Source organism: Gracilinanus agilis, chromosome 2, assembly GCF_016433145.1.
Source record: "Gracilinanus agilis isolate LMUSP501 chromosome 2, AgileGrace, whole genome shotgun sequence".
NCBI classification, from domain to species: domain Eukaryota; kingdom Metazoa; phylum Chordata; class Mammalia; order Didelphimorphia; family Didelphidae; genus Gracilinanus; species Gracilinanus agilis.
The window spans coordinates 634,633,066-634,653,630 of record NC_058131.1 but is presented as its reverse complement, the minus strand read 5'-3'; positions in this window follow the sequence as shown (position 1 = coordinate 634,653,630).

Sequence of the window (20,565 nt, the reverse complement as noted above, 5' to 3'; positions counted from 1 at the left end):
CCAGTGCTTCCCAGGACTTTACATTTAAGTGAGGTACAGAGTCGGGGCAAAGAGCAAAGTAAAAGTTCCATCAAGAGTCTGTTCAGATGGTTGGCCAAAAGAGTTTCTATTAAAAATTTGTAGGGAAATGCAGGTTCCCAATAATTCCAGAACATCTGAGCAGTATGTTGAAATAATGCTGTGGAAAATTACTGAATCATAAAGGAATGAAAAAAATTTAATGGAAAATCCTATATAAAGTGTTGGAGGACTAAAAGTATACATAATCAGTACAAAGATTAAAATGTGGGCAACTGGAAAAACATGACAAAACTCGGGTAAAAATATTAAACAATTGTTAGTGCTTATCTAGTATACTCTTCTTTATTCTATTCTTTAAGAAATACTAACTACTAAAGTGTAAGACTAAAAATAATTATTAGTGGGGAAGATTCAATTTGAGTACTTTGGGATTTTTTATGATTTGTCAATAAAACAGATAGTTATAATCAAAGCAGTATAAGAGATTAAAAAACTGGGAACTAAGATAGAAGCTATGTCTTTACAACCCAGATTATACTATATATATATATATATATATATATATATGTCGTTTGACATTATCTGATTCTTTAAAAACATGCTCTTTTATTCCACAGGATCCCAGGAGAATTCTCTTTACACTATTTTTCTTTTCTTGGATTTTGAGTATCGTGATTTGAGAGGTTGCCATGGTTGTTATCAATTTCTCAAGTAATCACTAGGTACACGAATGGTTTCATTTTAGTTTTCCTATCTTCAGCATCACATATAGTGTCTGGCACATGGTATGCACTTAACAAATATAGTTGATATTTATGAAATGAATTACATTCTTATCTTGAATTACCACTTTATTGCAGACTTGTCAGAATTGTTTTGCCTAGTGCCTACATATTATATATTGTACATATGTATACATATATGTAATATATGTTAGACAGATGAAAATGGATGATAGGAAGAGGCATACAGATAAACAATGATAGGCAGATCAATAGAGATTATAGATGAACAGATGGATACAAAGATAGATGATAGATGGACAAGATAGAAAGATAATGATAGACAAAAATTGATGGAAAGATATTGATAAATGGAGAGAAAGAGATAGATAGTTATAGATGGACAGAAAGCTAAAAAGGTAGATAAAAATATACAGATAGATAGACAAGTCTAAAATAAATGATATTCAAGAGGAGAACACAAATCCCTACAAAGTGAACCATTGCAGAACATTCAAGGAAAAAAATAACAGGATGGTTATTAATACTTGAAATCCAGCTAGCATGCCCTTCTGAATTTATTAATTTTTGATGTTAAGTTTCATGTGATATTCTTTTCACTTTATGCTCTGCATGCTGTGGCTTGCAATATTATGCATTTTTTTATCCCACTGCACTATTTCCCAAAAATATCTTGCAAAAAGTTATCTTTCTTCCTTTTAAATTAGCCGTTAGCTACAAATATCCTCTTGATTCAAAGATCATGGTCCCCAACTAATTAAACACAAGGGAAGTTTTTCTGACTGCACAAATGAATTTATGCTGTACATTGACTACTTCTTCAAAGACTGTATATGTTTTGCTTTTATTCATCTGACCATGTTTTGTATTATCCTTATGGAATGTGAATAGACTGATTTTTTTTGTCTCTGTGTGCTCCAGAATCTACCACCATTCCCAGCATCAACTAAACATTTTTAAAATAGTTGCCCAATCTAATTTGATTTTTGCAATCAAATGCATTAAGATGTATTTTGTTTTTTCAGCCTCTCTTTGGACATATCTTAATAATACTGTAGAATAGGAATTCTTAGTTTTCTGTGTGTTATGGACCCTATTGGCAGTCTTGGTGAGCTTAAGGACCCTTTCTTTCTAAGAATAATACTTTAAATGCTTATGACACATTAGATTATAAAAAGAAACCAATTATATTGTAACACAGTTATTAAAATATTTTAAAGCCAAATTCATGGTCTCTAGGTTAAGAGCCTCTGATGTAGAGGAAACAGCAGTAACCTAGGAGAAAAGAAACCTAAGTACTAGCCCAGACTCTCTCAATTGACCTCAGAAAGAAGATATTTATCTCAGCTGGACTTCTTTCCTCACTTTAAAATAAGCAAGCTTGTCACAAAGATTTAAGATTCCTTCTTCTTCTCCAATATTCTGACCTTTAACCTAAAGATTTGATTCTAGCTCTTGAAATAAGAGAGGAAATCTTTCCAAAATATTTTGAAACTATCTTACTCCTTGTCTTTAGAAAGAATAGAAATGCAAGTATATTTCTAGAAACAAGTATATTTTTGCCACAAAGAATATTTCACTGAGGAAAATCTTTGCCAGGCTTAACCAAGTAGTTCATCATCGACCAGGTAAGTAGCATCTCTATAATGCTTTTTCAGCATATAAATTAAACTTCTCAGTTATAAAAATATGGTAAACCAAGGACTTGGGAGAAAGAGTCAGTCAGCCAACCTACTAGCATTTATGAAGCATCTCCTATGTGCCAGATACAATGCACTGGGTCAGGAAAATCATTTTGCTTTGCTTGGGTCAGGAAAGAGCTGCAAAGTTCAACTATTAAACCAAAGGATTTCCTTTGTTAAATATAGTTTACCCACAGTGGCCTCCTGTTTAAAAATTCTATTAGCAAGAATGTTTTTGAGGCAATGAAATATGATTAACGATTGAGTCTGAGACTTTGAATTTCTAAAACTTCAGTTATTTTCTTCCATAGGTACCCTTAATATCCTTCATGAGTATAAAGGGTTAAGTGTAACCTCTGGAAAAGAGTTGGCAAATTGTCCACTTTAGGCTATATAGCACCCATTGGCCACTCTCTTATTGTGTGTATATACTTATTATCTATAAAGATATTTGCTCTGTTGCCTTTTCTATATTACCTTTTATTTGCCATCTGTCTAAGCATTGACTTAATCTATCACTTAATTATGATTCCCATATTTATTTAATGAAGGAGATGATTCTGTGATTATTTTTCCATTTTTTAAAATGCTGCATCAAATTCAGCAGCTGGAAAATAGAAATAAGGAGTTTAAACTTTAGGAACAACAGAGGTTGTGTAAGAGTCCTTTAATAGGTTTGACTTTCCATCTCTTCATCAGCCTTACCCTATAATCCTGCTAGAATGATCCAGTCAACCATACTGTTCTCTACCATAGTATAGGTTGATCATATTTCTTTAAAAAAAAAAGTAGAAAAAACTTAATGTGCTCTGAAGCCCAAATTGTGGATTAATAAAATGGTCAAAGTTAAGAAATAACTTTTAATAAAATAGGAACCATTTACAGTAAAGCGAGTATCTTCTTCAGGAACATCTTGCTTGATTTAAAATGTTGGAAAGTTTTACCTACACAAAACTATTTAAAAAAATAATTGAAGTGAGGAATGACAGGCTTTCCTTGAAACACTTTTATTATCAATCATTGAATAGTTTTTATTGAATACCTATCATGGTAGTAAGACTTTCTGACTTGTGCTATTTAACATTTTTTTTTATCAATGATTTCCATAGAGGTAGAGATGGTATGTTTTCCAGGTTTGCAAATGAAATAAAACTGGAATAAGCAGTTAACCTACTAGATGACCCAGATGGAATTTTAAAAAAGCTATAATTTGCATGAATTTATATAAGTTAAATTTTAATAGAAGCAAATATAAATCCTAAACTTGGGTTCACAAGACCAGCATCGTAAGTATAATGGGGGGGGGGGCGGCAAGGCTAGGCAAAAGGTTATTTGAAAAAAATCTTAAAGTTTGAGTAGATTACAAGCTCAATATGAAACAGTAAGTTGGCCTGACAGAAGCAAATAAGATTTTAAGCTGCATGGAGTGAAGCCCAGCATTCAGAAATAAGACGGTGATCACACTTTGCTTTGGTGAGACCACATCTTGAATATTATGTTTAGATCTGGGCATAACATTTTTAAAAAGATGCTGAGAAACTAGAGAGCATTCAGAGTAGGGTAGACAGGCTTTGATTTCACCTATAGAAGGAATGATTAGCCTGAAAGAGAAGAATGGAGGCTGATGGGGTTAGGGGAAAGAATGATACTTGTCTTCATCTGTTTGAAGGACCATCGTGTACAAGAGGAATTAGATTTGTTTTTTCTTGGTCCCATATGGAGTAATGGGTAGAAGTAAAGAGATTTAGGTTTGATATGAGAACAAACAAAAAGGAATAGAAAGGACACAAAGGAATTGTGTTAATACATTGTTGAATGTAATGTAGTCTTTAAAAAACTAAAAATAAACCCAGAGTTTCCCATACAATCTCTTTTATGTACTAAAATATCTACTGATGATTTAGTTTATAATTTAAAAAATTGTATATTAGTAAAAGAACAGTTGGAGGACCTGTCAGCATAAATAAAGGCGAATCTTAAGTTTAGCTTGAAGAAGATTGAACTTACTTGACTTCTGAGCTTCCATCTATCTCTGAAATTCTATGATTCTGTGAAATATCTAAGAATGCTAATAACTCATATTTATATAGCATTTCATTGTTACAAAGAATATTACATACAAGTCCTTTGATCTTCCCAACAACCCGTCTGGGTCTGGTAATATTATCTCCATTTGTCAGACAGAGGAAGCAGGAACTCCAAGAAATTTCATCATTTAATTTGTTTAAGCCTCAGTTTTCTTATCTCTAAAATGAAGGAATTGGATGAGATGATCCCTAATTTTCCTTGTAACTTGAATTCTTTTCACTTGTGATTTATTCAGTATTATGTAGATGTTATGGTGCTAGGCTTAGACTCAAACTTCTGACTCTTTCTGTTCTGATGCCTTCACACCGTTCCATTTTTTTTTTTTTACCCTTTTCCTCTCTCAAACAAAACATTCCACTCCCACTCTCCACTGGAGCCCTGTACTGTCCTTTGAACTAACTGCTAATGCCCCTCTGCTGAAGATTAGCTTTCATTTATGTTGTATATAGCATATATGTATCGAATTACTTACAAGTTGTTACTTTCATTAGAATATATGCTTTTTTTTGAGTTCAAGGCTACTATTACCTTCCTTTGATCCCCAATGCTTAGTATAATGCCTGACACATAGTACACACTTTATGTTTGTTGGTTGACAGATTGAGTGACTTTAAGAACAGTCATTTACACCTCGCTATGTTGTCTCCCATCATTCCCACCACCATTTAATGGAAAAGGACCCTTTAAAATTTAGTAGTAAGGAATGAGTCTTCTTATTCCAAATACCGTGTTCTGCTTACAAGTCATTACTACTTCATAAAGAGATAAGTATTAAGAACTAGCAGTCTTTGACTTAGGAACACTTACAAATGACCAAACATGTAAAATGGGATCAATTTAAATCCAAATTCCATTTTCCCTAGATCCTAAGACTATTTCCTGTGCTTTTCCCCAAATCAGACTATTTTGGGATTGGCTGACCTAAACTGAGGTTCCTTCTTAACAAGGTGTTTTTACCTAGGAAAGTAATTTAAGAAATCGTTTCACCTTATACTTCATATGTCTCAGGGCTGTTGTGAAGAGAAGTAATTTTTAAACTTAAAAATCACCATATAAATGTGAGATTTCTTTTAATCAAAAAGTTATCATTAGGGGGCAGCTGGGTAGCTCAGTAGATTGAGAGTGGATAGAGACAGAAGGTCCTAGGTTCAAACCCGGCCTCAGCCACTTCCCAGCTGTGTGACCCTGGGCAAGTCACTTGACCCCCATTGCCCACCCTTACCACTCTTCCACCAATAAGTCAATACATAGAAGTTAAGGGTTTAAAAAAAAGTTATCATTCTCCTGATTATTTTTATTATACAACTATGGTGAGGTATTTTCTCTTCTAAACTCATTTAGTTGAATGCTTTAAATTATCTAGGCTGTTAACACTTGATTTAATGTCTTCCATTGCTTGATTCAATAGCGGTGTTCTTAATGGAAAGATTACTCTTCTTATTATTTTAAATTGTGTGAAATGATTGTTTGATTCAATTGACTGCCACCCTACACTTAACCAACTTTTTTTTTCTTTTTGCACAAACCTATGCTTTCATCTGTGTAAGAAACTTCAAGCAAGGAAGCTTGTCTTGCCCCCTTCAAAGCAGATTGGCAATTGCTCTGTAATTTATAGTATTAGAGAATTTCCTGGGGGACACCAAAGGGCAAATGAGTTGCCCAGGGTCAACTGGCCACTCTGGGAATGTGTTTCTAATCCCAGACAGCTGACTTAAAGAAAATGTTAAGAGCAAACCTGTTTGTAATTTGGGGCCTTACTATACTCAAGTAAATGGGAAGAGAGGATTGTAAAGCTGATTAGACATCACAGTTGTATTGATCTGGTTTGGAAAGTTTTATAGGAAAGATGAGACAGAGTCTTGAGACAGTCATTTGTCCAATAAAAGGGGCTTCAATTCTGGTTGCAAATTGTCCAGTGAATCCATGAGTCCTCTAATGGGTATGACTCCCATTATTTATGCCAGTATGTGCCATAAAATTCCAAGTTTAAAGATTCAAGTAATGCATCATTTTTAGCACTAACACATATCCTCTTTTTAAATTATAGAATTTAGGAAGTGGTTTTCCTTCTACCTCTCTGAATTTTCTTTCTCATATTCCTGATTCAGCATCTAGGTCATGTCTCCTGACTGTGAGTATTTGACAAGGCTCTTTTCTGAACCTAATAGTTTTCTCTCTCTACATACATGTTTATCTCAGTGATCTCATTAGTTCTCATGAATTAAAAAGCCCTCTCTATACAAATAATTCACTGATCTTTATACCTAGCCCTTAGTGTCTCTTCTGAGCTTAGCATTGCATCAATGACTCTCTTCTAGACATTTTGAACTGGATATCCCAGAGATATCTCAAATTGAATAGGTACAAAAACAAATTTATGATCTTTTTCCTAAAACTAACTTCTTTATTTCTGTTGAGGGCACTACCATACTTGTTGCCTCTCTGTTTCATAACTTCAACATCATCCTTAACTCCTTCCTCTTTCTCACCCCCAATCATTGCCAAATTTTGCTATTTTCTTTCTATTGCCACATCACATTTTGTATTCAACCACTTTTCTCACTTTAGCTTGTGCACTCATTATCTGTCAACTAAATTATTATAATAGTAGCCTCCTGATTTACCCCCTTTCAAGTGTTTCTTCCATATAGCTACCATGGTGTTTTCCCTTAAGTATAGATCTGACAAGGTCACTCCCCTAACTCAATAAATCTTGGTTTCCAATTATGACTAGGGTAAAATATAAACTATGTTTATATTTTAAAGTCCTTCAAAACCTAGCATCAACTTCTATTTCCAACAGTCCTGTTCATTATCCCCATTCATATTCTCTAATCTAGCCAAACTGGCCTCATATATGACATGATGTCTTCCATTTTAGCACTTTTGCATTGGCTGTCTTTAGTTCCTTAAATGCACTTCTTCCTCACTACTTCTTCATAGAATTCTTCTCTTCATTCAAGATGTAGCTTAAGAAACTTCAAAATCCAATTCCACAATTGTTAATGTTCTCCCTTGAATTTAACTACTTTTATTTATTAGTATTTATTGTCTGTATATTTATTCTGTAAATACTTTTTTATGTAATTACTTTCCTGATTAGAATGGAAGCTTCTTGAGAGTAAGGAATTTCTTTCTCTCTCTCTCTCTCTCTCTCTCTCTCTCTCTCTCTCTCTCTCTCTCTATCTATCTATCTATCTATCTATCTATCTATCTTTTTCCCCTTCCCCAGGCAAAGTACACTTAATAAACCCTTGTTGAATTAATGCACTTCTGGTGGAGTTGTGAATTGATCAAACCATTCTGGAAGGCAATTTGGAATTATGCCCAAAGGGCTTTAAATGACTACCTGCCCTTTTATCCAGTCATACCACTGCTGGGTTTTACCCCAAAGAGATAATAAGGAAAAAGACTTGTACAAAAATATTTATAGCATTGCTATTTGTGATGGCAAAAAAATTGGAAAATGAGGCAATGCCCTTGGATTGGAGAATGGCTGAACAAATTGTGGTACTGATGGTGATGGAATACTATTGTGCTAAAAGGAATAATGAACTGGAGGAATTCCTTGTGAACTGTAATGACCTCCAGGAATTGATACAGAGTGAAAGGAGCAGAACCAAGAGTGTGTTGTACACAAAGACAAATATACTGTGGCACAGTCAAACATAACGGACTTCTTTACTAGCAGCAATGCAATGATACAGGACAATTCTGAGGAACTTATGAGAAAGAACGCTATCCATATTCAGAGGAAGAACTATGGGAGTAGAAACACAGAAGAAAAACATCTCCTTGATCACATGGTTTGATTGGGATATTATTGGGGATGTAGACTCTAAATGATCACCTTAGTGCAAATATTAATAATATGGAAATAGGTCTTGATCAATGATACATGTAAACCCCAGTGGAATTGCTCATTAGCTATGGGGGGAAGGAGGATGGAAGGGAAAGAATTTGAATCATGTAACCATGGGAAAATATTCTTAATTAATTAATTGATTGATTGAATTAAAAAAATAAACCCTTGTTGATTGATTGAATGTTCTTGGTTGCCACCTAGACCAAGCCATATGTGAAAGAAATCCACAGTATAATATACCTGACAGGGTTCCATGTTCTGTTTGAAGACCTCTAAGTGGGGGAACTCTAACTCTCAAGGCAGCCCATTCTATTTATGAATAGTTTTAATGTTTAGAAAGTGTTTCCTGATTTAAAACCTATATGTGCCTCTTTTTAACTTCTATTCATTGTTCTTAGTTTTGTCCTCTGGGACCAAACAGAACAAGTCTAACTCCTTCTCCCTGACAAGTCTTCAGATATTTGAAGAAACCCATTCTGTCCACCCCGTCTTTTCTTCTCTGAGCTAAACATACCGAATTCCTTTAATTTATAAGAAAATTTGTCTATTTGACTCTGACATTGCTCATTGTTGCTAAAATGTAATCCTCTGTGACAGTCATATGGTATGAGTAATATTTTACACTTTGGTTAAGTGGGTTTGGTGGTGCATGCCTCAAATCTCTACTATTGGAGAGGCGGAGAATAAAAGGTCATTTTAGTTCAGGTCATTTAGCTGAGATGCAGTAGGGCTAATGCTCATCAGAAGGCTACAATAAATCTAGCCCTAATCTGGCAAATTCCCAAGCTGAATAAGGAGAGGCAAACCATTTCAGCACAGAAGCAGAGTAGGAGAAAGAATCAGTGAAAGAATTTCTCACACCTAGAGTGACCCAGCCTTTCAAAGTAATAGATCCTTCACATAATCCTATATTCTTTCCCAAATCCCAAACCTACTTGCTACCAGTTTAGGGATCAAACTAGAGCTTTCCCCATAAATCTAAAAATACAGCTGAATTGAAATCTTCAATATAATATATGACCCTCGTGTCTGCACTGCAATAGTTTATTGTCTTTCTGTTTGTGGAAAAATATAAAGAGGTGATCAGTTGCAGCCCGTTCCTTTAAGACAGAACCAAAGAAAATCCCAAAATAATCTCTTTGAGCTGTGTGGAATTGTATTTACTTTCAGAGCCAGTCCTGAGATTTACAGAGTCTATGAAAACTGCAAGGACTGTCTCCTGTTGCTCCCCAATCATACGATGTAGGAGAACCCAGCCTCTGGAGGCATCTTCCTTGGCCACCTATCCCCAGCCACATCTGTTGCCTTTGGCTCTGCTGGGAAAATGAAAATCTCAGGTGTGTCTGCAACAAGAAGAAGGTGCCCGTGGCACAAGTTTAAGTATCCAGGAATCATCCAGGGGTGGGTTTTTATTGTTCATAAAGTCAGCAAAGACAAACCACCTGAGTAGTTCCAGATGTTAAATCAACAAAACTGAACTTTTCAGGCTTATGTGGGTTGAGGTGGGTGTGAAGAATGGTAATAGAGTGCCATTTAAGAATGGGAATAGGGTTTCATTCTGAAAGAATTATGAGTCCCACACATAGCAGATCTAAGTGACTCCAAATGAATCCTTATCACCTTAGGACCAGAACAGCTCTATGACTCTCATTATACAGCTACATTTTAAACCAAAAAACCCAGCTTCTTGAAGATGGACATCTCGAGTCCTTGAAGATTTCAGACAATATTTTAAAATCAGCTCTCCTCATATGGATAAAGTGACATGAGGTTCCCATGGCCAGGAGATATTTCTCCATGTTGGTCCGTGTGCCAATGAATACAGAACAGAACCAGAATTATAACTTATATCCCTGGTATTTCAGCAATGAATTTCCTCAACATTATCCAAAGTACCTTGCTTTGAGAGTGGGTAATGCAGGGATATATTACAAAGCGGTAAGTTACATGACTTGAATGGGCGTAGGGCCAAGATGTTGGAATCTCTTGCCATAAATCTTCAACCATTTTGTAGGTGTGTATATGATGTGAAAGTTTATCTGGAAGAGTCCAGAAAACTGAAAGTCCTGATAACAAAATACAAAATGACTGCATGATCTTACTATATATAACTTTACCGTGTGGCAAAGAATTTTTATGAGCTCTAGCAAGGTTGAATAATCTTTTCCTGAGACATCTGAGTGAGATGACCAGCTATTCACTATTCATTCATTTCATAAACTTGCGACCTGGAAAATAACATGATTTCAGGTCTTAAATATTGTTACATTGGTCAATAGATAAATGGAAGCTTCAGGGTCATCTTAATGAATCGTACTTTGCCCATGGTAACTATTTTTTCATTCATTTATTTGTTCATTCATACTAGCATGCTATGGAAAGACTTCATATGTTGTTACAGAAGGAGATAAATAATAAATCACCTTCCAACTGTCCCACAGGATAACTGCTACGCAAATGGTTATAAGAATTACTTTTTCTCTATTGTACTTCAGTGGATCTGTAACCTCATCAATGTCCTGAAAATGTTGTTGAATGCATCCTATCACCTGCCTGTTCACCCTGTATTTTTTATGTCATCCCATAATTCTACAAAAGGAAATCTACCCAGGGTGCTACAGGAATTGCTTTCTCTTGGCAATGTATGGAAAACAAAGACCAGGCTGTCAACTGGGTAGCCCTCACTCTTGCCATATTACTGGCTCACATATTGTCCATATTGTCCTTAGTCATACATGTCTCCGGTGACATTTTTTAAGCTACTTCTCTTGCAGTGTCCTTATGGGGGGTGGGAATTAAGGATGCCACCTGGTGTCCAAACCTCCCCTCATTTGAAGTTCTTTATGTGATCAAAATGTAAAGAGCTTCTTAAAGTTCAGGAGAAAGTATCCTCCTGAAAGGCAACTCACTTGGGATATTTAAGACAATAGTCGAGGAGAAAGGTAATTTCCCCCCCTAGGGAGAGTGAAAGGGTAGATCATTTTTATTTGTAAAGAGTCTTTAAAAATGTAGAAGAGTTGGCAGGAAAATGTAAAAAGAGTGCTTCCAGGTGGCTGCTGGTTTAAAACCCTGCCAAATTCCCAAAGGTAAACTTCACCTTGTCCTGGTAAAGTTGAATACTTGAGTCTTTTGAAAACTTGTGAACTGACAAATTGAGGAGCAATAAAGAGGGGGTGAAATAGTGGAAGAGTTGTTTGGGTTTCTTGTTGAGAGGGAATGATATGTTTTTAAATTTTATTGAAATTAATTGGTGTCAATTTCATCAAATTTCAATTTCTCCATAAAGCACTGAACTTGCTTTTAGGAAGATCCCAAGTTCAAATCGTACCTCAGATACTTAGCAGTTCTATAATGATGTTCAAGAACTTTAACCTCTCTCATTATCAGTTTCCCCATCTGTAAAACAGGCATAATCATAGCACTGATTTTTGAGAATCAAATGAGATAATATGTGTGAAGCATTTAGCAGTCCTTAAAGAAGTATATAAATGAGAGTTATTATTATAACTTTTTTGAGGATTGATCCTTTTGTCATTGGCAGGGAGGGTAGTTGGCGGGAATTATTGTTATTTATCTATTTTTTAATTTCCAAAATATTTTTATTACTTTTGAGCTTGAGTTATTTCACTTTTAAAAATCTAAGAAGTCCTATAACTGTTTCACTTTCCTGCAAGACAAGCTAGCTGATGAATAATTCATTCTCAACCAATTTACTTATAGAAAGGAACTTCCCAACTGATTTTAATCTCTAGGAGCCTAATATCCAAGAGATTTTTTGATATCTAAAATATTTCTAATATCCAATTTAAAGAAAGAGCATATTGTAACTCCATATAGCATTGTGTTTTCATTAACAGAGAAGTTCCTCAAATATTGGAGAAATTGTTTAATTCAGTTCAAAGTAGTGCAATGAATATTGATCAGGTTTTCTATATTCCCATAGTGGGTGAGCGAAGGAAAAAGTTCTTTTCTCTCCTTAAAACCTCGTATACATCCTCACAAATAAAAGAAACTATTTTATAGTGTATTCCAGCTAAGCTATCCCTGTCTATCCTAGGTTTGATTTAGACCAAAATCCCTGCAGAGAAGGAGTTAAGGATTTTTTCTTAAAGTACACACCAAATTTTAATGCCCGGTCATTAATGATGTTTTGTAAATGATATTTCTTACTCCTAAGAGACCAGCTAAAACAATTACATATTTAGAAATAGCCTTTTTTTTAAAGCTGAAAAGAGAATTTCACACAGACGATATTGGCATTATTAGGTGGCATAATTTAACATCTGAAAGTAATCCAGTCATATCAAACTTAAACATAGTTTATATAATCCTCTGGGACAAACGGATCATACTCCTCAGGATGATGTGTTTAGTCAAAGTTTAGCATAGAAGGCTGCCCAGTGCATTGAAAAAGCTAGTCTAACCAACATGTGGTTTAATCACTAGTTTCTTCCCAGTGTATATTTATGTGGTGATGTCAACATGGTGGCTTAGATCTTTTGAAGCCATATTGAGCTGCATGGGATTTGAGAACTATGAAACAAACCCTCTAGGAAAAAAAAAAGGATTCAGTTAGATCTGGTGTGGGGCTTTCATACTAGTTCACAGTTTCTCACAGCAAAGAATTGAACAAAGAAATCAATCTTTGTATGAATTTTAAAACCACGGTAGCATAGACTTTTGACACATGAGTTACTTGAATTATTGAGACTGGCTCCAGTTTCAAGCCGTGTTTATTGCCTTAATGTATTTATTTAACCCAGAATTGCCGTAATAACTACAGAACCATCTCAGCAGGGGATGGCCGCTGACAAAGAGAACATTCAAATAAAATCAATATATAAATAGCAAACAAATCAAGAGTTTTAGAAAGCAAAAGATGTTGTAACTTAGGCACAATGAGTGCTTTATTCACCCAAATGAGTTTAGATTCTCTTTAACCAAACTATTTCTTCATGTAGGAGGCAGTGTTGGGTTCTTGATAGAGGGTTGGGCTGAAGTTCAGAAAAATAGTGTTCTAGCCTCAGTTCTGTGCCAAAAGCACAGGAGTCACTTCACCTTGTGGGCTCAATCTCTTCTCCCTGCAAATTGGGAACTAAACCCCCAACATCCCTTCTAGCTCTAGAATTTAAAGTCTGGAATTTAAAAATAGTGAGAAAGGGCAACAGGCAAAGATATACAGAGGTCCGTTTGTAGCTCAGGTCCTGCAAATCCTAGATGCCAAGGGTTATCATTTTTCTCTAAGATGTATTGGCTGTTCCCCCAGTTGATAAATAGCTAGATAATACAAACAGGCAGTTTTCAGAAGAAGAAATCTAAGCTAGCCTTAGTCACATAAGAAAGTGCTCTAACTTGCTAATGGAAAAATGTAAATAAAAGCAGCTCTGAAGTTCCAACTCATACCCATCAAATTAGGAAAGCTGACAAAAAAGATCAATGATAAATGCTGGAGGGGTTGTGGGAAAATATATTAATTCCTATTCGTGGTGCTATGTACTGGTCCAGCCATTTTGGAAAGTGCCATGGAACTATAACCAAAGTTATTGAACTATGTATATCATGTGACCCATAGCAATTCTTTTGGTCATAGCAAAGAAACTAGAAACCAAAAGGCTGCCAACCGACTGTAGAATAGCTGAAAAAATTATAGCATGTGAATGTGATAGAGTATTGTGCTATAAGAAATTTAAAAAAAAAAAAAAAGGTGTGGGCAGCTATGTGGCTCAGTGGATTGAGAGTCAGATCCAGAGATAGGAGGTCCTGAGTTCAAATCTAGTCTCAGACACTTCCTAGCTGTGTGACCCTGAGAAAACCCCCATTGCCTAGCCAATACACAGTACTGGTTCTAAGAAAGAAGATAAGAGTTTTGTTTTTTTTTTTTTAAAAGAGAATGAAGGCTACAGTTTCAGAGAAACTGGGAAGAATTGTATGAACTAGTGCAGAGTGAATTAAACAGAACCAGAACAATTTATACGATAATAATATTGCCAAGGCAAACAACATTGAAAGACATAAGAAAGCTGATCAACATACTAATTCATCACAATTCCACTGGACTTGCAATGAAATATGCTACCCACCTTCTGACAGAGAGATAATGGACTCAAAGTACAAATAGACATTTTTTTTTGGAATGACCAATATTTGAATTTTTAACTGACAGAATTGTGATGTCTTACACAGTAACAAGGAAGTTAAAAAAGGAAAGCTAATAGCTTCAGTTTGGGACTTACTTAGTTTGAGCTGTTGAAGCTATAAGACTAGAGTAGAGAGAGATTAAGGTTGGATAAGCAGAGCTGAGAACATCTGATAGAGATGATGATTGAATCCATGGGATCATACAGTAAAATTATATAGAGAAAAAGGGGAGAAAGCCCAAGAGCCTTAGAGGGACCCCTAAATTTAGTGGCCCCAATTTGGATGAAAATGCAACCAAGAATCAATATGAACTCTCACATATAATGCTAGATGAGGTCCCCTTGCTGTTCTAGCATGCCTCAGTATTTTATTGTTGTTATAACAAATAGCTCATTTGCTGTTTGTGGGGTAGAGGGTGATGAATAGGATGTCTTAAGTGTTTGATGCCAGATTCAAACCCTGATCTTCATAACACCAAGTCTAATAATCTACTTCACTATGCTACGTTGCATTAGACATTGATAGCCCATTTTAAAAAATAAATTCTATAAAAAGATATTTACTTTACACAATTAGGCAACTATTTTACACAATATCAAATTTTAAAGTACCTGATACTTCCATCTCCTCAAACCACTGCCCAATTTCTTCTCCCTTTTATAGTCAATGTCCTATATTTGCAATCTTTCTTCCATTTTCTCAACTCTTACTCTTTTGTCAGTCTCAAATAATATTAATCTCACCTATCAATTGAAATTATTCTCTCCAATGATACTATCACTGATATTATATTTATAGGGATTAATTCTAATTTTGGAATGCATTATCAGGCTTCCTTGCTCATTCCCCAATATTGAACTACATATGTTTTCTAACTGAAGAGTTATTTGGCTTTAAAAAATATTTAATTACTCCCATACCCAAATTAGTGAAAGCAACACCTAATGTAGTTTGGGTGTATCTATGCATATGCATATATTGCTCCCCTATAAATATATAGCCTCTCTCTCCAACCTAATAATTTGAGTTATAGTAGAAATGAATTATAGCTGCCCAGACTTCAAATTGATATCAAGTTCAAGGATTGTAAAAGCTGCTAATATCACCCTTCAGTACTTCCAGATGAAGGATGTACTCCACTGGGACTATAACATTTTTCCTGATAAAACTATCCTTTTAATCATGTTGATTCAAGTACCACTATCCATGTGAAGGTCACGGAATGAGTCTGGCAGCATTGTAATTAGAGTCTGGATTGCTTCTGATTACATAATGAAAAACCTCCCCTTCTGTTGTCAGGCTATATCAGTAAACTGTGTTGTTCTTCAGGTATCCATGAAGTTTACTGAATGTTCAGAATTACATGGCTCAGCTGGTGAACAGTCTTTTCTCTTTGCTAATTGGCCAGATCACATGATCCTAACTCAGGGGAATCTTTTTCACATTTATTATTGGCCTTTATGGCAACTCAGATTTGGTTCATATTCAAGACTCTTAGAAACTTTAGATTGAGGTACCTGTTGGCTGGTTCTCATCCTTCACCAAAATATGATATGTAGTCAGTGACATTGGGAGATGATGTCTATTTCAAAATGGATTGTTTGCTCAGATTAGATAGCAATATCCTGAAAATGACTTTGACATAGGCTACTTTTATCTTTGAGGAAGGAAAAAAAACTGAGGAAAAAGCTTTCCTTTTTAACAAACAAATTTATTGAGATCATAAATATCTAAGTTTTAAAGAAAACTATTAATTTAGCAGGCAAACAAAAAAGGATTACAGTAAAATATACTTAATGTAAGATTTTCTTTTACTAGAGCAAGAAGTCTCTCCAAATGGAACTTACTCTATCAGGGATCGTAGACAATGAGTACTCTTCATCATCATCATCATAATATGATGATCACAATAATAATGATGATGACTTGACCCATCCCTGAGAATCATTTTTTGAGGTCAAAACTTATACAGAAGTAACCCTACAAACTATGAGACAAGGCACAGCAGCCAAAACATGGTACTGGCTGATGAAAGAAGGTTACCCTAGAAAACGACCTCTTAATCACTAAATTCTGTTTGTTTGTTTGTTTGTTTTTTTCCTCAGTCTTCATTCTCTTTGATTCAATACTTTAATCACATGGGTTCCTATGTGTGTCCTCCCTACCAGTTTACACCAAGTTAGTGTGTCATTTCCCCCCCCCCCCCCGCTTTGTGTGTGTATATATATTTGTGAGTGAGTGCATTCTATGGCATCTTAGTAAATACCTTTATTTGAACTAATTGTCTGCTGATTGAGTAGTAAAAGTGGACTTACTGGTGATGACTAAGGAATTTTAAAATTATAGATCCCCACAAAGTATCTTTGACTTTGACATAGTTATCCCTAAGGGAGTACAATGGTCAGTCCACAAGTGTGAGTGCCAAATCAACAAAGAGAGCTACACTATCCAAAGCAGTGAGATAATAGAAAAAATTTAAGGCTCAGAAATAGTCAAAGAGGAAACTAAATTTTCATTATTCATGACATAATGGTTTACTTAGAAAATCCTAGGGAATCAGCAAAGAATATGATAGCAAAGAATGAGATAATAAATAGTTTCAATAAAGTAGCAGGTTTCAAAATAAATATTTAAAAAAATAAATAAATACGTATATATCTACGTATATACATAATATATTATATATGGAGAGAGAGAGAGAAAAAGAGAGAGAGGTAGAGAGATAAAGAGAGAGAGCAAAGACATTCTTAGGGGAATAATAAAAATCTTTTCAAAAAGAACTATAAAATTTATTTGGCAATCAAGCAACCCAAGCACACTCAATACCTATATAGTTATAATTTTAAAATATTCCTTAAAGAAAGAATAAATTTAATCATTAGAGTGCTAGTCACTGCTTTTAGCAGGGCTGTTCCTATATAAAATGATTTGAATGGTATTGAAATTAATTTCCTGATTTAGTTCTGCACCAATCAAACTTTTTTTTTTATTAAAAAAACAACCCTTACTTTCCTTCTTAGACTCAAAACTATATATTGGTCCCAAGGCAGAAGAGTGATAAGGAATAGGCAAGGAGGATTAAATGACTTGCCCAGGGCCAAAAAGCTAGGAAATGTCTAAGATCAGATTTGAAGCAAGAACCTTCCATCTCTAAGCTTGGCTCTTAATCCCCTGAGCCACTGCTTTGCCCCTACTCATCAAACTTTAAAGGAAATTCTTTACAGAACAAAATTCATTTTAAAGAACAACAAAAAAAATCTAGAAGAAACCAAATTATTTTAAAAGTATGAATGAAAGTCTAATAGCACTTCTGGGCCTAAACAATATTATAAAGTAATGATCACCAAAACTTTTGCATACTGGTGTTAAATAGAAATGTAAATCAATGGAACAATTTGATAAGAAAGAAACATTGAATTCCATAATAAACCAGTGCTCAATCAACCCAAAACATAAATTACGTAGGGGAAAAAACTTCCAATTGCTGAGAAAGAAATAGCAGAAATTAAGAGCAACATATTTTACCATATACCACTACAAACTCAAAATATGACTTTAATATTAAAAGTCATACCATAAATAGAAGCATCTTGGATAAATGGATGAATGCTTAGAACTGATTACAAAATGTAAAATTGACTATTTACATTAAATTGAAAAGGTTTTGACACACTATACATTTCAGATAAACTAAGTGTTCAACTAGAGGAAAAAAAAACATATCAAATATCACTGATAAAGGTCTGCTGTCCAAGTTATATAGGCAACTAAGAGAAATATGAAACTAGAGATGATTTCCAAGTAGATAAGAAAGAAAATATATGAATAGTTTCCAAAGGAAGAATTGCAAGCTATTGACAATTATATGAAAAAAATGCTCCAAATCACTAATAAAAAGGGAAATGGAAATCTAAACTCGGATTTTATTTCAGATTCAGAAAAATGGCAAGTTCAACAAAAGATAATTATCAACCTACCATTCTTTTAAGCTATTTCTTTTCCCTTTCACAAGCAAAATCCTAGAAAAAGCTTTTTTCACTCTTTGCCTTCCTCTCACCCACTTTTCAATCCTTTGCAATTGACCTTGTACCAATTAGCATTGTCTGTTTCTCATTGGATAGCCTATAGGCATCTCGAAGAGGTATTATCTTTGCTCTCAAACCTATTCTTCCACCAAATTTTCTTTATTTTTGTTGAGGATACCATTATCTTTCCAGTCATCCACATTCATAATTTCAAAGCTATCCTCAACTCTAAAATTTTTCTGACTCCTCATAACCAGTCAGTTGACAGATCTTAATAATTTCCCTCCTCAACACTTGTCTCAGCCATTCTCTTCTCTCTAGTCAAATGACCAGCACCCTAATTCAGCTTCTTGTAACTGGCAATACTTTAACTGGTCTCTCTGCCTCCAGTCTCTCCCAATTTAAATCCATCTGCCTATAGCAGTCAAAAGTGTTATTCTTCTAACAATTCTGATCGTGTCACTCTCCTTTTTAAGCCAGTAGTGCCCTATGTGACTTCTGGATAAAATATAAATTAACACATTCCTCCAGCAATTAAGACCCTTGAAAATCTGACTTTCCTATCTTTTTAGGCTGAGTATGTATCCTTCTTCTTTATACATTTTATATTCCAATGCCTTGGCCTTTGCTGGCCCTTGTATACATCTCCTGGTGCTCAGAATTCATGCCTTTCTAGACTCTGTCTTAGAATCCTTTGCTGCCTTCAAAGCGCCAACTTCTACCTGAGGTGTTTCCTGAGCCATTCCTATCTATTGTCCCTCGCCCCAATTTCTTTGCAATTAATTTTTCTTTATTGTGCAGTGCAGTGCCTTCTGATTCCCCTGAGAAAAGTTAGTTCTTTGAGAGTAGGAACTATCTCACTTTAATCTTTGTAATCCCATTGTCCAGCACAGTTCCTGAAGTTTCATAAATGTTGATGATTAATTAACAGTCACTTTCATACCTATTGGGGTTCACTGACTACTTCCCAAGTCCAGTCATGCCTACAAAGACTGACTTTTTCCTGATGACAGTCTTATGCAGTTAGATAGAGGTGAAAACAGAAATAATTTAGACCTAGAAGATTCAGGTCCCTTAGGAATGTTATCATTTTTTCTTTAAAAAAAAAACACCTTACCTTCTGTCTTGGAATCAATAATGGATACTGGTTCCAAGGCAAAAGAGCAGTAAGGGCTAGGCTTACCCAGAGACTTGCCCAGGGTCACACAGCTAGGAAGTGTCTAAGGTCACACTTGAACCTAGCATCTCCCATCTCCAGACCTGGGAGGATTATCATTCTTAATGTAACCTTCTAATTTTCATGCATCTCTTCCTAACTCCCACTATCCTGCTCATTTGAAGAATATGAAGAGCTTCTCCAAAGCAATCAGATCAGGTGCTTCTCTCATTCTTCATCAAGAGGTAGAAAGTCTTTCTCCCTATGATCACGTCTAGTGTTTAACTGGAGAAACTGGGTTAGAAAGCAGATTTGGTGATGTGTCTGCTCCAGAAGTCCACAGCAGAGCCAAGAAAAAAAAAGCTGTCCATTCACTAGATCAAGTTCTAATTCATATTTTCCTAAATTCTACCCTGAAGGAAAATTCTCAGATTCCAGCTCCCAACTCTGTATACAAGCACTTTGGAATGATTCTTAAAAGCAGTCACTTAAAAAAATAAAAATAAAAAGGTTACTGCAACAGCTATAGAATCTCACTTGCCTGAAATGTTTGCTTTTCTATCCCTTAAAAACAAAATCAACTCCATTACTCTTCATGATTTACAAACAGATGTGGTCTGCACAGCACATCTACAACCCACTGTCAGAAAGCCAGGCTCCAGGTCATAATAAGCAGCCTGTTTAACTGCGATCCCCCTTTCCAAAAGTCACTTTCCGAATGAGGTAATCACTGGGCATTAGGCTTTAGAGATATTTGGTTTTGAGCAACCATTTCCAAACTTGTCCTGTGGCTATGGCACAATATTTCCAAGCAATTGACTTTTCCTATTGATCAGCAGCAATTAAT